General features: G+C 30.9%; 1 protein-coding gene across 2 annotated transcripts in view; it reads right to left on the reverse strand.

Moving 5' to 3' along the window:
* The window catches only part of LOC129958699 (phospholipase A-2-activating protein-like), a 37205-nt gene that overhangs the window by 15370 nt on the left and 4836 nt on the right, over positions 1–16999 (reverse strand). The window contains exon 1 of one of the 2 annotated variants that reach the window (XM_056071347.1): positions 676–809. The exons of the other annotated variant lie outside the window; for it this stretch is intronic. The gene's annotated coding sequence lies outside the window, so the exon portion shown is untranslated. Of the gene's footprint in view, positions 1–675; positions 810–16999 lie in introns of those variants that run through there. 2 annotated transcript variants of the gene reach the window in all.

The raw sequence follows: 16999 nt of genomic DNA on the forward strand, positions 1-16999 counted from the left end.
TGTTATAACATCTTAAATGCTACATCCATATCAATTATTTTCTGGTATTGTTTTCTATATATTTTTTGCTCACAATAATATTTTATAAAAGTTATAATAAAAGTTTATAAAGAAACAAGTAGTATTTTTAGATTGAGATTCTTAGAAAAGTTTGAATAATTTAAATAAAATAAATAATTTTGGATATTTAAAAATAGCACCAAGCTTTATTTTTATACCAGAAATAGGGAGTTGGAAATTCCTGAAAAAGTATTCAGCTATGAAATATTAAAAAATGAAATTTAAAAATTTTATACACATAACATATGTTAGAACAACAATAATATTCCTGGGACTTTCGTTCAGTTAAGAAAATTATAACCACTTACTGAAGATTTTCCTTTATTCTATAGCAAGATACTAAATAATTGCCTTTACATAAAGCAAACAATAATATCAGAGATTCGCAAATTTGTAACTAAATCATTTGAAAACGAAAGTACCGGCGTTTTTTAACTCATTTGAATTTGGCGCGGTACGAACTTTTCAATTTTGACAGAAAACAGATGTATTATAAATATAAAAGTGCTCAAAATAAAAATAAATTGTCATAAAATAAATATTGCAAATTTAAGTAGAATTCGCACACACTTAAACACATTTAATAAAAAAATTTTCAAAATCAAATCGTAATACCTTTATTTCAATATATTCAGAAGATTAAAAATTCAAACATCGGATAATAATAAATTCAATAAAAATTCTCAACCTATGGTTCTAACAGAATAGAATTGGCGTATGTTATTCGCCAAATCTTTAAAACAATATAAATACAACTAACAGCCGCTTCACCGCTTAACTGAGAAAAATACTGAAATTAATTGACACTGCCAAATTACAGGAATAAACTTTACAATGTCAATATGCAACATGCTTGAATTCAGCGCCATCAATTATTTAACTGATGACACCCTAGAGCCGAAGCCTGACCTAAAGTACAAAGACCTATCTGTTTTTCTCCAGCTGGATCAAAGCTATTTAAAAAAATACTATGGAATCATAAAAAATTTATAATGCTTTATCATTTTGAGATTCTTTAATATCCTTAATATTTATGCACAAAAATAAATCGAAGAGACCGTAGAGATTTAAAATACTTTGTTAAGTCATCATAAATAGCTATTTCAGATAAAATTTCTAGTATTTATAAGTAATCTGTGGCTCTTTTTTCTTCTATTACTAGTTCGTACCAGGTTTAGAGATATAAAATGGCACTATTACAAAAGACAAAACTGTCAAGCGCGCAACCGCAATTTCTCTAATATGCATTTGTTCGGTAAATATTATAATCTAAATCTGTTAATAGACATTTAGCAGACGATTCCTTTTGCAGAAATTTTATAACTGCGTCTATTTTTATTTTGTTAAAATATTATTAAAAAGTGAAAGCAAGCTATTTTTTCTTTGATATACATATTTTGTTAATATTATTTCGTTTATTTTTTGTATAATAGCTGATGATCAATTGTAAACCTTTTGGAATCTAGCAATGCTTGTAAGATACGCTGTTATGTTGAAAGAATAAACAAGCCGATGGAATTCTAAATTGCTTGGAGTATTATTTAAGAATTTAAGATGCTCTGCAAGCTTTAGTTTGAAGCTTAAGAAAACGGGTAGTTTTCTTGAAAGCATGCAAAATTGTGGTGACCCGCATGTGATTGAAGAAAAAGGTCAGTAAATTAAACTTTCGTTTTCCGTTGCTTTCGGTTTCGATTATGGAATCTCTGTGAAAAGACGTAGTCCAGTCAGGACGAATTTTACGAAACGTTATAATGTAGTAATAACGGCGTTGAATTAAGAAAATCTAAATCGTGATGATATTGAAATAAAACTTTGTTCTTTTGAAAGAATTGCTACTAATCTGGCAGAATTTGATGACAACGTATGTAAAGCATTAGTAGCTGCTAAATCTGAAGAATATGATGAAAAGTATGAAAAAATAGAACAGTATCATGAAATATTAGATGCTGCACGGTTTCGTGTAAAAACATGTTTAAAAAAACTATATCCGAAGCGCCGGAATCAGTTAATATAGAGATTTAACTTCCCGAAATAGAATTAAGTTTAGCGGTGAAGTTAAAGATTGGCTTACCTTTTGGAGCGAATTTCGCAGAATTCACGAGGACGTTACCATCGGCGATGAAGTAAAATTTCAATATCTCATACAGAGTACAATAATAGGCAGTAGGGTGCGGGAAATAGTTGATAGTTATCCGCCAACTGCAAAAAAATTATGCTAAAGTTGTTGACAGCCTGAAGGCTAGATTTGGCCTTGAAGAACTTCTTGTTGAATACTATGCAAGAGAACTACTTTCATTGGTAGTAAAAAATGCTGTTAATATGAATTCAAAATTGAATATAATGTAACTCTATGATAAATTAGAGTCATATTTAAGGTCACTAGAGTCTATTGGATTAACTACCGAACAATATGCTGCAATGCTTTCAGAGGCGGCGATAGCAGGGGGGCAATTGCCCCCCTGTCGGCAGCCTCTTGCCCTCCCGTCGGCGAGAAATTCAGAGTTTCGTCGGCAAAAGTGTTCACCATTTCATAATGGTTGTAGAGAGTTGAGCATTATTGAATATGATTATTTAAAATCCATCTTAAAATTAATATATTGTAAAAAATCGAAATATCCAAGTAATGATTAAAGTGTTTTGGCTATATTTGGCAAAATCAATTGGAAAGGTCGGTCAATAATCGTTAGGGCGGTAGGTCAATAATATGTCGTATTTTGCGGACAATTTTTGATAGACCGAACGAAGAACTGAATGTAATGGATGTCGAAGACGTTAAGTTCGCAGATTTTCAGAATCTGATTCAAATGTCGTTCATCAAGCTTTTAATTTGCACTACTTTTGGTAATATAGCCGACGACATGTGTATAAAACATAAGTAATGTCGCATTTTGTCAAAACATTTTGATCGGTTGACTAAGAATTCAATGCGAATGGATGTCGACGAGTCCAAATTCTCAATCATTTTATTTAAATGTCATAATGTTCATTCAGCGTATAATTTATACTATTTTTAGCAGAATTATCGATAATTTGGCAAATGAATACGACGTCACATTTTTTCCGGCTAATCTTTTATCCTTCGGCTAAGATTTTATCATAGCATATCATTTTATAGATTATGGAAAAAAAATTACTTTCATCGGGCACTTCGATTACCTAAGTGGACTTAATAGAGAAGTTGGTGCTTTCATATTATTCATGAATAGGACGATATAGTTGTTTTTCATAATTCATATAATTGTTACTTCCTCGGTAACGAAAATTAATAAATTTATTTTATTCATTTCACTATGAGAATTGTATGACTAAAATCTAGTTAAGGGTTGAACTAAATTTTAAAAAAAAAACACTTTTCTTTTGACATTCTAGTGAGTATGCATGCTATGAAGAGTTATTTTGCTGTAGCCACATTATGTGAATTCATTATAAATCACTGCTGTCAGCAAATTGTATAATTGTAAATTAAATTCATTTAACAGTAAAATATCTGTTTTCTTTTGAAATGTAATTTATCGGGTTACAATTATTGCACTAAAGAAATATTACCGACTGCAGTTGACGACACAAAAAAAATATTTTTGGTGTGTTAACTTTTTTTAGCTACACTAAAAGAGTTTATCCAAGTATGCACTAATTTTTATTAAATAAATTACTACCTAAATGCTTCAAACTCTGCATTCAATATTATGACTATGTAATCGGAAAACGTATCATTTATATATACTTTTCTTTCAATTACTATTCTCGGCAAAAAGTATATAACTGCAGATGCTACTAAATTTTTAATAGACTTTGAATAAAGATGTCTTGATAAAAAGACGATTAAAATAGTTATTTTTAGAATATTCATAAATAACACACTGACCCCTTAACATAAGAATTTACTTAATTTCCTAATTAGATGGCAGATCTTATTTGGGACAATTATCGTTATCTTGATCCCCAGAAAAAAATATAAGGGCATTTGAGGTAATGATGCATTTTCAAGTGATATTTGCGTTTTAAATTACTTAATACTTTCACTTAATTTCAGATTTAAAATTAAAAATTAAATTCCATACTCGCGTTAGACTCGCCGTTGTATATGAAGGATTAAGAAAAACCAATGCATGCAATTGCGGGGATAAAACTCACCTTTTGGTGAGAATATTAGCTTGCAATAACTTCGAATTAAGAAAGTACTTAACGATAAAAACGCATACCTAAAAATGAAGATATGTGAATTCCTGTTCAAGATCTAATTTTTTTTTCAAATAAAATCCATCGGTTTTTTTAAGCCTAAATATAAACAGAAAAATAAATACAAGGGGGATCTAACGTTTAAGCAGTCCATTTTTCATAAGAATATTTTTCACATCTTACATAAAATAGTAAGTTTGTACATATATTTACAAAATATTTTCTCCGGCCTTGTTAAAAAAAAACGTACATTGTATTGCATCTTTTCTGTATTCTATATTTGTTCGTGTCCGAACTATAGTAAATTTTTGTTGAGTACACGGACTTATTCTCCTCGGATTTGAAATACATCTTAATTCTTGCTCGTTGTTGCAATACTTAACAAATATTTTAGGTAGGGGACTAAGCAGAAAAATAGGTTTTTGCTGAAAACATCGAAAAAATTTTCTTTATTATTATGGATTTCTAAAAAAGTTTCTTTTATAAAACTTTTTGTTCCAACATTCATTTTATATAGCTTCTGATATAAAATAGTCAGATTATGCATTTGTTCATTTAGCATGACACGTTTGTCTGGTGCAATCTGTGTTTCTATCTATATACTATAATCTAGAATGGAATATAACAATATTTTTTCTAAAATTAGATCACAGATAAATTAAATCTCAAAAGTCTCATAAAAAATACTCAAATATTGACAATCTTTTATGGTTAGTAAAAGAAACTGAGAACCTTTTTTTTTACAAATACTTTTATAAAGTTTTAACAATGAAAAAAAAAGATCAGCAACTGAATAAAAAAAGAAATTAAATAATTCTTAATTTTCTTTAATTAAATGTAAAATTAATTTATATGAATTATTTTGAAACCAAATTAGAGATATTGTGCTTACCCCCCCCCCCGTCGGCAAATCTCTGCCGCCACCTCTGTATGCTTTTCCAGCTAGTGGAATCTTTCATTTCTGAAAATTTATTGAGAGTATGGCTACGAAATCCAGTGGTAAATAAAGTAGATGATGCAAATACTTATGGCGATAAACTGTCGCAATTGCTATTATTTGTCCGAACGGAATTTGAAGGGGAAAAGAGAATTTTGATGGCAAAATCAGGCTTCAATTCCACAGAAACTCGGTGGCAGAGTAAAAAATATCGAGAATTCGAACCTCCTGTTCCCACGGCTAATGATTTAGTTTATGAAGCAAAATCATTGAAATCTTGTCTAAATTGTGGAAAAATCCATAATTCTCAAGACTGTTTCAAAGCACAAAAAATGTCTTTGGGAGAAAAGCAAGATATTTTAAAGAAGAATAAGGCCTGCTTTGCCTGTTTAAAGGTAGGACACGTTTCTAGAAAATGTAAAGCTAATGTTCAATGTATGCTTTGTCAGCGAAGACATTGGACAATAATGTGTCCTGAAAAATTCAATAACACCAAACCTAACGCTGCAGCATGTCTCAACACTGATGGAAATCTAGTGTTATCAAATCAAAGTGAACCGGAAATTCTTTTGCAAACACTTTTAGTATTAATTGAGACGGGTGGAAGAAGCAAAGTGGTAAGAGCATTATTCGATACAGGATCGCAAAGATCATATATTTTGAAGTCTACTGTAAATCAAATGAAAATAACCACAGAACGAAGCCAAAATTTAACGCATGTAGTATTTGGCGGCGCTAGTTCCAAGAAGAAACATAATTTTTATGAACTGTCAATGAGCAGTTTGAAGAAAAATTATTTTTGAAAGATACAAGTTTTGGATCAGGATATTATTTGTGGTTATATTTCTAGCATACAAAAGGTCCATGGGTCAAGGAGCTACAGAATAAAGGTATCCAATTTACTGATGTTGGGAAAAGATCGATGCCTATAGAGTTGTTGATAGGGGCTGCTAATGCTGGAATTCTCTTCACAGGAAATATATGTCCCTTGTCATCTGGTTTGATTGCTGTCGAAACCTATTTGGGTTGGAGTGTAATGGAAAAACCAAAAGCTGTTTTCAACAAAAACTCCTCTCTATCTCTTTTTATTCAAAGTAATGACATTTCAGACCTGTGGAGACTAGAAACTCTAGGTATAATGGACCCATGTGAGACTGTTAATTGAAAAGACATAGAAAGTAAAGCTTTTGATTATTTTTCCAGAAAGGTAAAAATTGACGGGGATGGAAGATATGAGGTCAAGCTTCCCTGGATGCGCAGTCAAGATGAACTACCTAAAAATAGAGACATGGCTGGGAAAAGGCTCGTTTCTACTAGCATGAAGTTGTTAAAGAGCAATCAATTCGAGTGTTATGATGCTTTCTTCGAAAAGTGGAAGAAAGAAGGTATTACAGAAGATTCTAATGAGGGTCCTGGTCACTACCTACTTCATCGAGGAGTATTTAAAAATGATTCCACCACCAAAGTGCGGCCAGTTTTTGACGCTTCATGCCAGTCAAGAGGTAATCTCACATTGAATGATTGTTTGATGAAAGGTTCAAATTTTATAGAGACGATACCTTCAGTACTTATGAAATTTCGGGAGAAAACTTTTGGTGTTGTATCAGACATCAAAAAGGTGTTTCTTCAAATATCTGTTGCTGAAGAAGATAGAAAATATTTGAAATTTCTGTGGTGGAAGAATGAGAGCAGAGATGCGACTAAAGTTTATCAGCACGCCAGAGAAGTTTTTGGACTGAAATGCAGTCCATTTCTGTTGAGTGTTGTCATCCATCATCATTTGAACCAGTATTTATCTTCTCCTTACCATGATACTGCTGTGAAGTTAAAGAACTCATTTTATGTCGACAATTATTTGACATCTGTAGATTCAGAGCAGGAACTGCAACACTTTATTGAAGTTTCAACAAAGCTGATGGCTAAAGCCAAGTTTGACCTTAGAGGTTGGGAATTCACAGGAATTTCAGTAAAAGATCCCAAACCAACTCCTGTTTTAAGACTTTTGTGGGAAAAATCAGAAGATGTGCTCTTTGTTGACAATTCTTTACTGGAAATGCCACCCGATACAATTACTAGACGGGTGATTTTATCTTATGCCAATAGAATTTTTGATCCGATTGGTTTTACTTGCCCAGTCTCTTTGCAACCTAAAATATTATTGCAAGAGAGTTGGCGATCGAAACAAAGCTGGGATTCGGAAGTATCAACGGATATGAAGGAAAAATTTCTTAAATGGATAGAAGAAATTAAAATGTTACATCTTGTGAAAATTCCAAGAAAGATTTTTAGCAGCAATGTTTCTTCCTTTAGCCTTCATGTATTTTGTGATGCTAGCTGCATTCCATATGCAACAGTTGTATTCATCCGATGCCAATCAGTCCATGGAACCTCTGTACAATTACTAGCCGCCAAATCTAGAATAGCTCCATTATAATCCACTATTATACCCAGACTGGAATTGCTTGCCTGTTGCATTGGTGCAAGACTCTTAAAATTTGTAAAAGAGAGTTTAAATATTGTACATCTGAGAAAACAGTTTTGGACCTACTACAACAGCTCTTCAATGGATCAGACGAGACAAACCTTGGAGTGTTTTTGTCTGCAATCTAGTGAATGAAATTTTGAAACTGCCAAATATAGACGACTGGAGACATGTTCCGGGACCATTAAACCCCGCTGATTTGCCCTCTCGTGGATGCTCCGTTTTGAAGCTTCTCACTTCTAAATGGTGGGACCCAAATGGTTACTCTCCCGTGAGGATTTGTGGCCAGAATCTAATCACCATGTTAATGAAGAGATTGTCTCTGAAGAAAAATGTGGCAAATCAATTAGTCTTGTATATAACTCTCCTGTTACTGCAAGTCTTTTTTCTCGGTTTTCCAGCTACGTCAAAATCATTAAAATTTTGGGTTGGATTTCCAAGATTTCAGCATAATTCTAAGACCGAAAAGGAATGCAGAAAGGAGGGATGTTTGACAACATCTGATATAAATGAAGCAGAAAAAAGGATTATTAGGATAATTCAAGAAGAGTCTTTCGCCGAAAAATGAGTTAGAGGTTTGAAGACCCTTAATGTCTTTAGAGATGAGAAGATTATTTTAAGGATTAAAACAAAATTAACTGAGAAGGACGACTTGCTAAATTTTAGATTCTCCATTCTCCTTCCTGGAAAACATAGGTTTGCAGAGCTTCTTGTCAGAGAAGCTCATATGGTAAACTCTCATGCTAGAGTGCAAATTCTGTTATCAAAATTACGAGAAAAATTCTGGATTATAAATGGAAGAAGAATCGTTCGTAGAGAAATTAACAAATGCTTAAGATGCAAGAGATATAATTCCGAGAACATACAGAACCAACCTATCGGTTTGCCTCAGGATAGAGTAGAAGAATCAGCTGCATTTGAAGTGAGCGGTGTAGATTTAGCTAAACCACTTACGCTTAAGGGAGGTGAAAAATGTTGGATAGTTCTTTTCACGTGCGCAGTCATACCACCCTCTGCACCTTGGTGGGGTGAATTTTGGGAGCGGATTGTACAAATGGTGAAAAAACTTCTTAGACGTGTTTTAGGGAATGCCTGCTTGTACTATGAAGAGTTAGTTATCTTATTTGATTGTGAGGTGGTCATTAACTCGAGACCTCTTACGTACTTATCCGAAGATCCCAATGACCTCATTCCGCTCACTCCATCAATGTTTATACAAGGTATTCCGACGGTGGAAGTGCCCGATTCAGATCAACTCGACACTACCGATGTTAAAAGACGTCTGAAATATCGACTAAATCTTAGACAACACTTAAGAAAAAGATTTCGCCGTGGATATTTAGGTATATTATTACAACCCCGGAAGAAAAGCAATTATTATGAAGTAAAACCTGGGGAAATTGTCTTAATTGAAGATGATTCAATGAAAAGATTATTGTGGCCAATGGCTAAAATTCTTGAAGTTTATCCAGGTAAAGATAAAAACGTAAGAGTAGTGCGATTGAAAACACCAAGCGGTGAGATTGTACATCCTGTTCGTCGGATTTATCCCCTTGAGATAATATGTACAGAAGATGAAGCCCTCTTAGTGAAAAACCTCTTACAACAAGAAGAGGTAGAACTGTAAAAGTGCCTTCAAGATTTTTGAGGACTTGAACAATGCAAATTACTTTGAATCCAATGCTTATTTACCTTATTTGCTGTTTGATTATTAACGAATAATCAAAGGTGGGAGTGTTTGGTAAATATCATAATCTAAATCTGTTAATTGACATTTAGCAGACGATTCCTTTTCAGACATTTTATAACTGTTACTATTTTTATTTTGTTAAAATATTATTAAAAAGTAAAAGCAAACTATTTTTTCTTTGATATACATATTTTGTTAATATTATTTCGTTTATTTTTTGTATAATAGCTGATGATCAATTGTAAATCTTTTGGAATCTGGCAATGCTTGTAAGATACGCTGTTATGTTGAAAGAATAAACAAGCCGATGGTATTCTAAATTGCTTGGAATAATATTTTAGTTTTAAGACTTCAAGATGCTCTGCAAGCTATAGTTTGAAGCTTAAAAAAACAGGTAGTTTTCTAGAAAGCATGCAAAAGCACTAATTTTAAAAGGACTCTTTAATTTTTACTTTAATTAAAGGAAATTAAAGTATTATTTAATTTCTTTTTTTATTCTGATACTGACCCTTTCTTTCATTTTTAAAAATTTACAAAGATTTGTAAAAAAAAAAAAAAAAAAAATGTTCTCAGTTTCTTTTACTGACTCAAAAGATTGTCAATATTTTAATCTATTGAGATTTGCGTCATATTTAAATTATCTTTCGATATAAATTTCGGTATCACATTTACAATTTTCTGGGGGATGAGGCCTTATAAAAATTGTTTACCATTTTATTTCTCATTTTTATTATATTAATACATTTAGATTTTTTTTTTTAATTTTTACTAGGGAAGGGATACATTACTAATTATCACGTGTGCAAAGGGGGAAAAAGCCCAATTAAGAATGTAATTCAGGGGATACACTTTGCAGACGTCCATTAGCCCATTAGTCCCACAGGACGGGGGCTTTGCGTTACAAAGCCTAACTTTGAAAAAATTACAACAAATGAAGTTTAAGTCCTAATAACGTCATTTTCCAACCTTTTTAGATTAATTCATTCATAATATGAGCACATTCTTCCTCGCACAAATCGCGGTTTTTTTTTTTTTTTTTTTTTTTGCCCTTATAACTGAAACCAAGGCTTTCCGCAATAAAAAGAGAAGTAAACTAAATGTGTCCAAAATCTACGCAAAATACAGCAGAACTGCTGGTAAAACCCAAAAAGACTAGTTACGGTTACACAGTAATAATAAAAAATATCCATTTTGCATCTATTTTCATTTAACCAGTTGTTCGGTGTTCATATATGTCCTGTAATAACCGATTGTGAAGAAACAGATCGGATTTTGACCAATTATCCTTGAAGAATTGCTAGTACTATCTTAATATTTTACAATTCAAACAATTTGTATTTTTTTACAAATTTATTAAGCAACTTGGTTTATAAATATTTTTAATCGACCTTTTGTTGTATCTCCACGCTTTAAGCGACCCTAGGCACTTATTAATCGAAATCTATCATTGACAATGATGTCTATGGGAGCTTCACTTATTTATGAGAGTATACGGGAGAAATGTACCATCTCTAAAATGATTTTCCTTTAAAAAAATGAAATTTTCATACTTTTAAACACGAAACAGTTTTGTTACGATAATTGAAAATATAGTCAGTGACACAGAAAATGCCATAAAACGCCTTATGCCTTTACATATTCATTACACGACAATTACACATGCCTCTTACACAAAAATCTCCAAATTTCTTTTTCGAAAACAGGAATATCATTCATTTTTTTTTTCAGAACTTAAACCTGGAGCCTGTCTTAAGGATATTTCTCATAAGGAAATCCTCCTGACTTGAAAATGCATTTAGTGGTACCTTCTACAAAAGTGGAAATAAGTTCATTTTACTGTGAATATCTACATTGAAGGAATATCTATTTAATAAAGGAATTTTCAATTGTAGAGCAAAAAAACTAAATTTAATTTTAATTTCATAGTAGATAATCAATAAATATGGTATGTGAGCATGCATCATTTTTCTAACCGACAATTAATTATTTAATCATCATTTTTGATGCCACTTAATGCATACATAATTCTATCACAGAAATATGGTATCATTCTCTTAAACATATATCAAGAAAAAAATTTTTTTAAATTTCATTTCATTGTAAAAAATAAAATTTGTCTCCGAAAATATCAATTTCATTTTCATAATCGGGAATCAAATATAAATCCACAAGTAAAAAAAAAAAAATGTTTTCTTATTCAATACTATATTTTTTACAGTTGCGCAATTGCTCTGCTAAATCTTCTCCACTCATATGTATATAATATAAGCTGAAAAGATTTCTGCACGTGTGCATTAAGAGTAAATATTACTACAGTTGTCATTTGACTAAAACCTTTCAAGGCAATTTTTCCCAACAATAAACGAATTTTGTTTTGTACAATCACTTCTAGGAATTTTCACTGCAGTGATATTCTAAAAATATACAAACTACAAGAATTTTCTTGCATGGAATTTGAAAATGTGATGTATGCTGTTTATCAATTCATGAAAAAGTGTTGCAATAAAATTTTGCTATGAATAAGACTGCTGAGCTCAATGGCGGATTTAGACAATTTAAAGCATTTGAAATTGAAAGGTCAATTAGCCAATCAAATTAATTAGTCAATTTAGTTTCACTTTTAAATGCCATTTTATATTTAAAATATGATAACGTATAATATAGGCATACATGTGACAAGACAACAATTTGTTTTAGCTTAATTTTCTTTATTTTAGAAACTTTGTAGAAATATGTAGATTTTTATTTATTTATCTATTATGATTGTGAGGCATCTATGGCTTGTACACAATACAATTTAAGCCGATTCTCAATGCTTTTTAAGTACTGTAATAACTAAGTAATAATATATATTAATATGACAAATTATGCTTGATTAAGCAGTAAAATTATTCTAATATTTACTGAATGATAGAATTTGTACAAATTTATTTGACGATTAGCTAGTAAAATCTTAATCGGCCTGCTTTTGCCGGATTCTTCGTCAGCCCAGCAGCCTTAAAACCAATGACCTCGTCAGAAATCAGAAACTGTTCATTTCGTGAATAGGTTTTCAGATTAACACATCTTTCATTTATCACACGAACGTGTGAAGAAATCTTATGTTTTTTTTTAAAATTATTTTAATCTAAGTTTTCGATTTTCTCCTATTAACAACATTACATCTACATTTCCGTAAGTGTTCCTCCGAGTTCCTCCAGATAAGCATACAACTGGATGAAAATCTCTAACTCGTCATATAATATTTCTGGTCATATACATTCCGGTCTGGCATATTTATGTGCCTTCGCTGAATTACTCCGAATTTGAAAACACTATTATTTAAGTACACAATCTTTATGAACAGTGATGGAGGTAGTCATTTTGCAAATTATGAGGCCCATCGTTTTATAAATTGACGAATTTAGTCTCATATTTCAACAATTTTTAAACTTTAAATGTTAATTATTTATTTATTAATTCATTCATTTTAAATTAGCTTTTTATTTCAGAAAATTTCTGAAAATGCAAATGTACTTGTTCAATTATTGTAACACATGATTGGGTGGTATTCATTCTTGTACATAATATTTAGACAGATGCTCGTTGCTTATAAATACGAATACAGTAAAATCAGGAACCTGACCAATTAATTTTAAAATCAAAGAACTTGTACTTTTTACAAGTTTATTTATTTGGTAAAAAAGCTAATATTGTTTTAATAGACTTGGCTGCGGCCCTCCTCAGTTCAGCTGCCTAATTTACCGTCCGCCACTGGCTGAGTTATAAAGCTAATGCATAGATGTAGGATTTTCATCGCCGGAAAATTTATGCCAGTTGTATAGTCTTCCTTCGATATTAAATATACATTGAGGGAGAATTGATATTTTTTCGCCATACTTTGACAGAAGAAAGAGTAATAGTCGCCTCAATCGAATATGAAAGCTATTTCGTTTGTAAAGCAAATATGGGTTTCCAAATATAAATTAAGAATGACTTAGTGTTGTCTTATTATATTGATGTTCATATGTAATATTATTTAAAATCATTATTAATCGAAAATTTCAAACAATCAAATGATGCTGCTTAGTACAAACAAATATGCCTACTTTAAACCCGTGCTCTCATGTGGGGAGATACAGCCAAACGAATGCTAGTCATTATATGAAAAGAAAAAATGAATATCTTGAATTTGTATGCCAGAAATTGCCAACTCAATATTTCCAAATATAGCTGAATACAAAATGTAATTCTTTCAAAAACTGCATTTAAAAATACTATTACAGAATCAATAGTAAAAAAGATTCAAATTTCTCTTTTAAATCAGTTCTCTGTATGAATGTCGACAGCAAGTTGGATCACATCCCTTTTGCTCACACAAATACCACAGGGTATATTATTTAAAGAAACTTTTGTTTATGATAGTTTTATAGCCAAGTAAGTCACATATTAGATAGCCATTCAAAACAGAGACAAAGTAAGCGAAAAGATTATTATCTAACAATAAATATTTTTTCCTCTTAAAAAAAGGAATCTCTCTGCTGAAGTTTGATTTTAAGAGCAAAATTTTTCCTATCGTTGAGCATTCATAAAATCAAATTATTTCATCAATTTGAATTTATTTTACATAGCATATTCATATCAGCATTTCATATATTTAGAATGGGTTAACTTTTTCAAAACGTAGAACGCAGTAGCAAGAAATAAATTTTATTGCTAAAGGGATCAAGCGATGTAATAGTGTGCGTGTGTGTACACACACATTCAGCTTATCTCAAATAAATAGCAAAATAATTACGCAGAAGATAATTGAGAGTCATATCGGCAGATGATAAACCTATTCCTCTTCTTTGTCTTTCAAACATTCATTACATTTTGCGTGGATTTTTTTAAAGCATTTTATTCCTTTAAAAAATGAAAACCTTTTCTTGTGAATTTTTGAAAATTATTCTTATTTTAATAAAATTGATAAGACCTGCTTTATTCAATTTTTTTTTCAACGAACGCGCCTTTTACCCAATAAAAGCATCAGATTTTATATTTAACTACTGCCAAACCATGAAATAAGATTTTTTTGATAAAGCGCTTTTCTCCCAACATTTTTACAAAATATACTGCCTCAATCTTATCTACTTTGTAAACAATAAAATTTTCTTTAAAAATATCGAATAATTTTTGTGGTTTTAAGTCGGAAAATACACCATTTGTTTGCCAGTGAAATATAAAAACATATCTCCATCTGCTAGTTTATTATTTCTTTACAATTAAAGCCTATATATAATCTTGTAATCCTTACTTTTAGTGCAAAAACCTTTCCAAGAGAAACGATTATTCGGTTTCTCATAAAATCATTTGCAATTTGTACTAATATTTTTGATTCTTTCACTCAAAATGTGCTGATATTTTTATGATTTTTTGCGCTTTCTATAGCGCAGGTTCCTTTGGAAAAGGAAAAAAGGCATTTAAAAAAGATGCAGTTACAGTGCCCAATAATCGATATTTAAAAAAAAATCTTATCGTTAAAAAAGCAACATAAATAATTCTTCATCGAAGTTGCGATTGTAGCACCAAATGACCAGGAAATTATTCATCAAGATCAGAACTTTTAATCAAATAATTTTTTTTTCAATCTTAGTTGAACTCACAAGATCAGAACATTTTCTAATTGCAGAAATTTGTAATATTTCGTCAATATAAAGAAAGATTTTATTCAGTTCTGAATATCATTTATTTAAGCATAATGTTTTATCCTGCAAAGAACATTTTTTTAGTGAAACAAAAATTTAATCTACAGATAACATTTCCAGGGAACAGGAATTTTACTGCTACCAAGAATCTTAAATATTTTTGAATTTAAGAATTCTTATTGCAACTCATTCGCGGTGACAAAATGGTATTCAATTCTTTTAAAAATTGCCTAAAAAATTCCCATTTAGTTTTTATTCTACATATCACTAAAATAAGAAAACATTTGCTTTTTTTCGCTGCTGCTCGGATAACTTTCCAAAATCTTCGAGAAAAATAAAGAAAAACAGAATTTTGCTTATAAAAATTCACTTAGTAACATGCGATCTTTTTTACTTTAAAAGGAGTGATCTAATTTAAAAATTAATTAATGATTAAGGTATTAATAAATTACATACCTGTAAGGAAGATGAAAGAAGTCTACTAGTCACTCGCAAAAGGATGTCTGGAGGAAGGTGGTCAAGAGTGCAGGAAGCCCATTTCAAAAATAGAGGTTCTAAATGGGCATTATTCTTCAGGTAGAATAATGTCCGATCCCAAAATACTTCGGTACGTGTTCTCAGTTAAAAGGTTAATTGTCGAAAGTCACGTCTGGAAGCAGCGAGATACATGTGCATACATAACACTTGGCAGCTCCAAATCTTGCCGCCAAGTTTCATCAAACGATCCAACTGCACCTTATATAATTTGCCTTTTCGATATAAGAAGTTATTCTGGTTGGGCCTAACGACGACATGGGGCATGGAAAAAGTGGTTTTTATGTAAATGAAAAGTGATCCAAAAAAAGGAGTTCATTATCGTTTGCCTAATGGACTTCAAGGTTTTTTCTTTACTGGTATCATTAATCCCAATTCGTACTGTTGATATAGTGGTGTATTTTTTCCTTTCTTTTCCCAAGATTCTGAAAGGATGAAATTGGCAATGTGTTTTTCCCTTTTCTAAAAGTTCAACAACTGTGCTATCACTAATACAGACATGGAAATTACCTAGGACCTGTTATTACAAACTTCTGTTCCAATTTTTGTATTATGCTGTTTAGGTTTCGATCCTTTTGACAATCTACAGTGAAAGAATTGAACGTATTCCTGTGCAAAATTTTTAACCTTAATTTCTAGAAAGCAGCAAAGAGTAGCAACCAAGTTTCACTCAAAAAATATTTTGCAAGAATATTATTGAATGTCCAGAGTCTACTTTCATGAGGGAAAAATTATATACATTATATGGAAAATGCTATTTTGTGCAAAAGGAATAAGTGATTACTCCCATGTACTTATAGCAAATAGCTTGAAAAAATAGAATATTAATATTTTCAATAGAGATTAAAATTTTAGGAATGCGCGATTTAGTAAATAATTTACCTTAGGATACATTTTTCCAGTTTTGTAATTCAGTGTTACTTAATTTGCATTAATTTTTACAAATTTGTCTTCATTTAAAGAAATGCTACCAAAATGCTTTTCTGAATTTCAAATAATATCATTGTATTTAGTATATTAAGTTTGTTGGTATATAGGAGTCAAACTAATCTATGCGCTATAAAGAATATTAGTCTGAATGCACGTGTCAGAGGCACATAAATGTAATACATACAAATAATTTTTCGAACAGCTGTATTCCAGTTGTAAAAAAATTTGTGTTAAAAATTGAACTTAAAAAGTTAAAATAGCTATGCTATAGCCAGAAATAATTTTATAAAAAAGATGCTCGGCTGAAAGTTTTGAGAAACAATATATAAACTTTACAAAACTGCTCAAATTTCTTTCTTTTTCAGACCATTATATCTACACAAATAGTCATATCTTTAAATAAACGTGAATATACTTATATTAATTCTAATAATATATATCGACAGACAATAGATATTTTTTTAGATCTTTAATGACTTCATCAGAAAGATAAGCCAAACCTTAGAGCGTGGATCAAAAGC

Source organism: Argiope bruennichi, chromosome X1 (assembly GCF_947563725.1).
Source record: "Argiope bruennichi chromosome X1, qqArgBrue1.1, whole genome shotgun sequence".
NCBI classification, from domain to species: domain Eukaryota; kingdom Metazoa; phylum Arthropoda; class Arachnida; order Araneae; family Araneidae; genus Argiope; species Argiope bruennichi.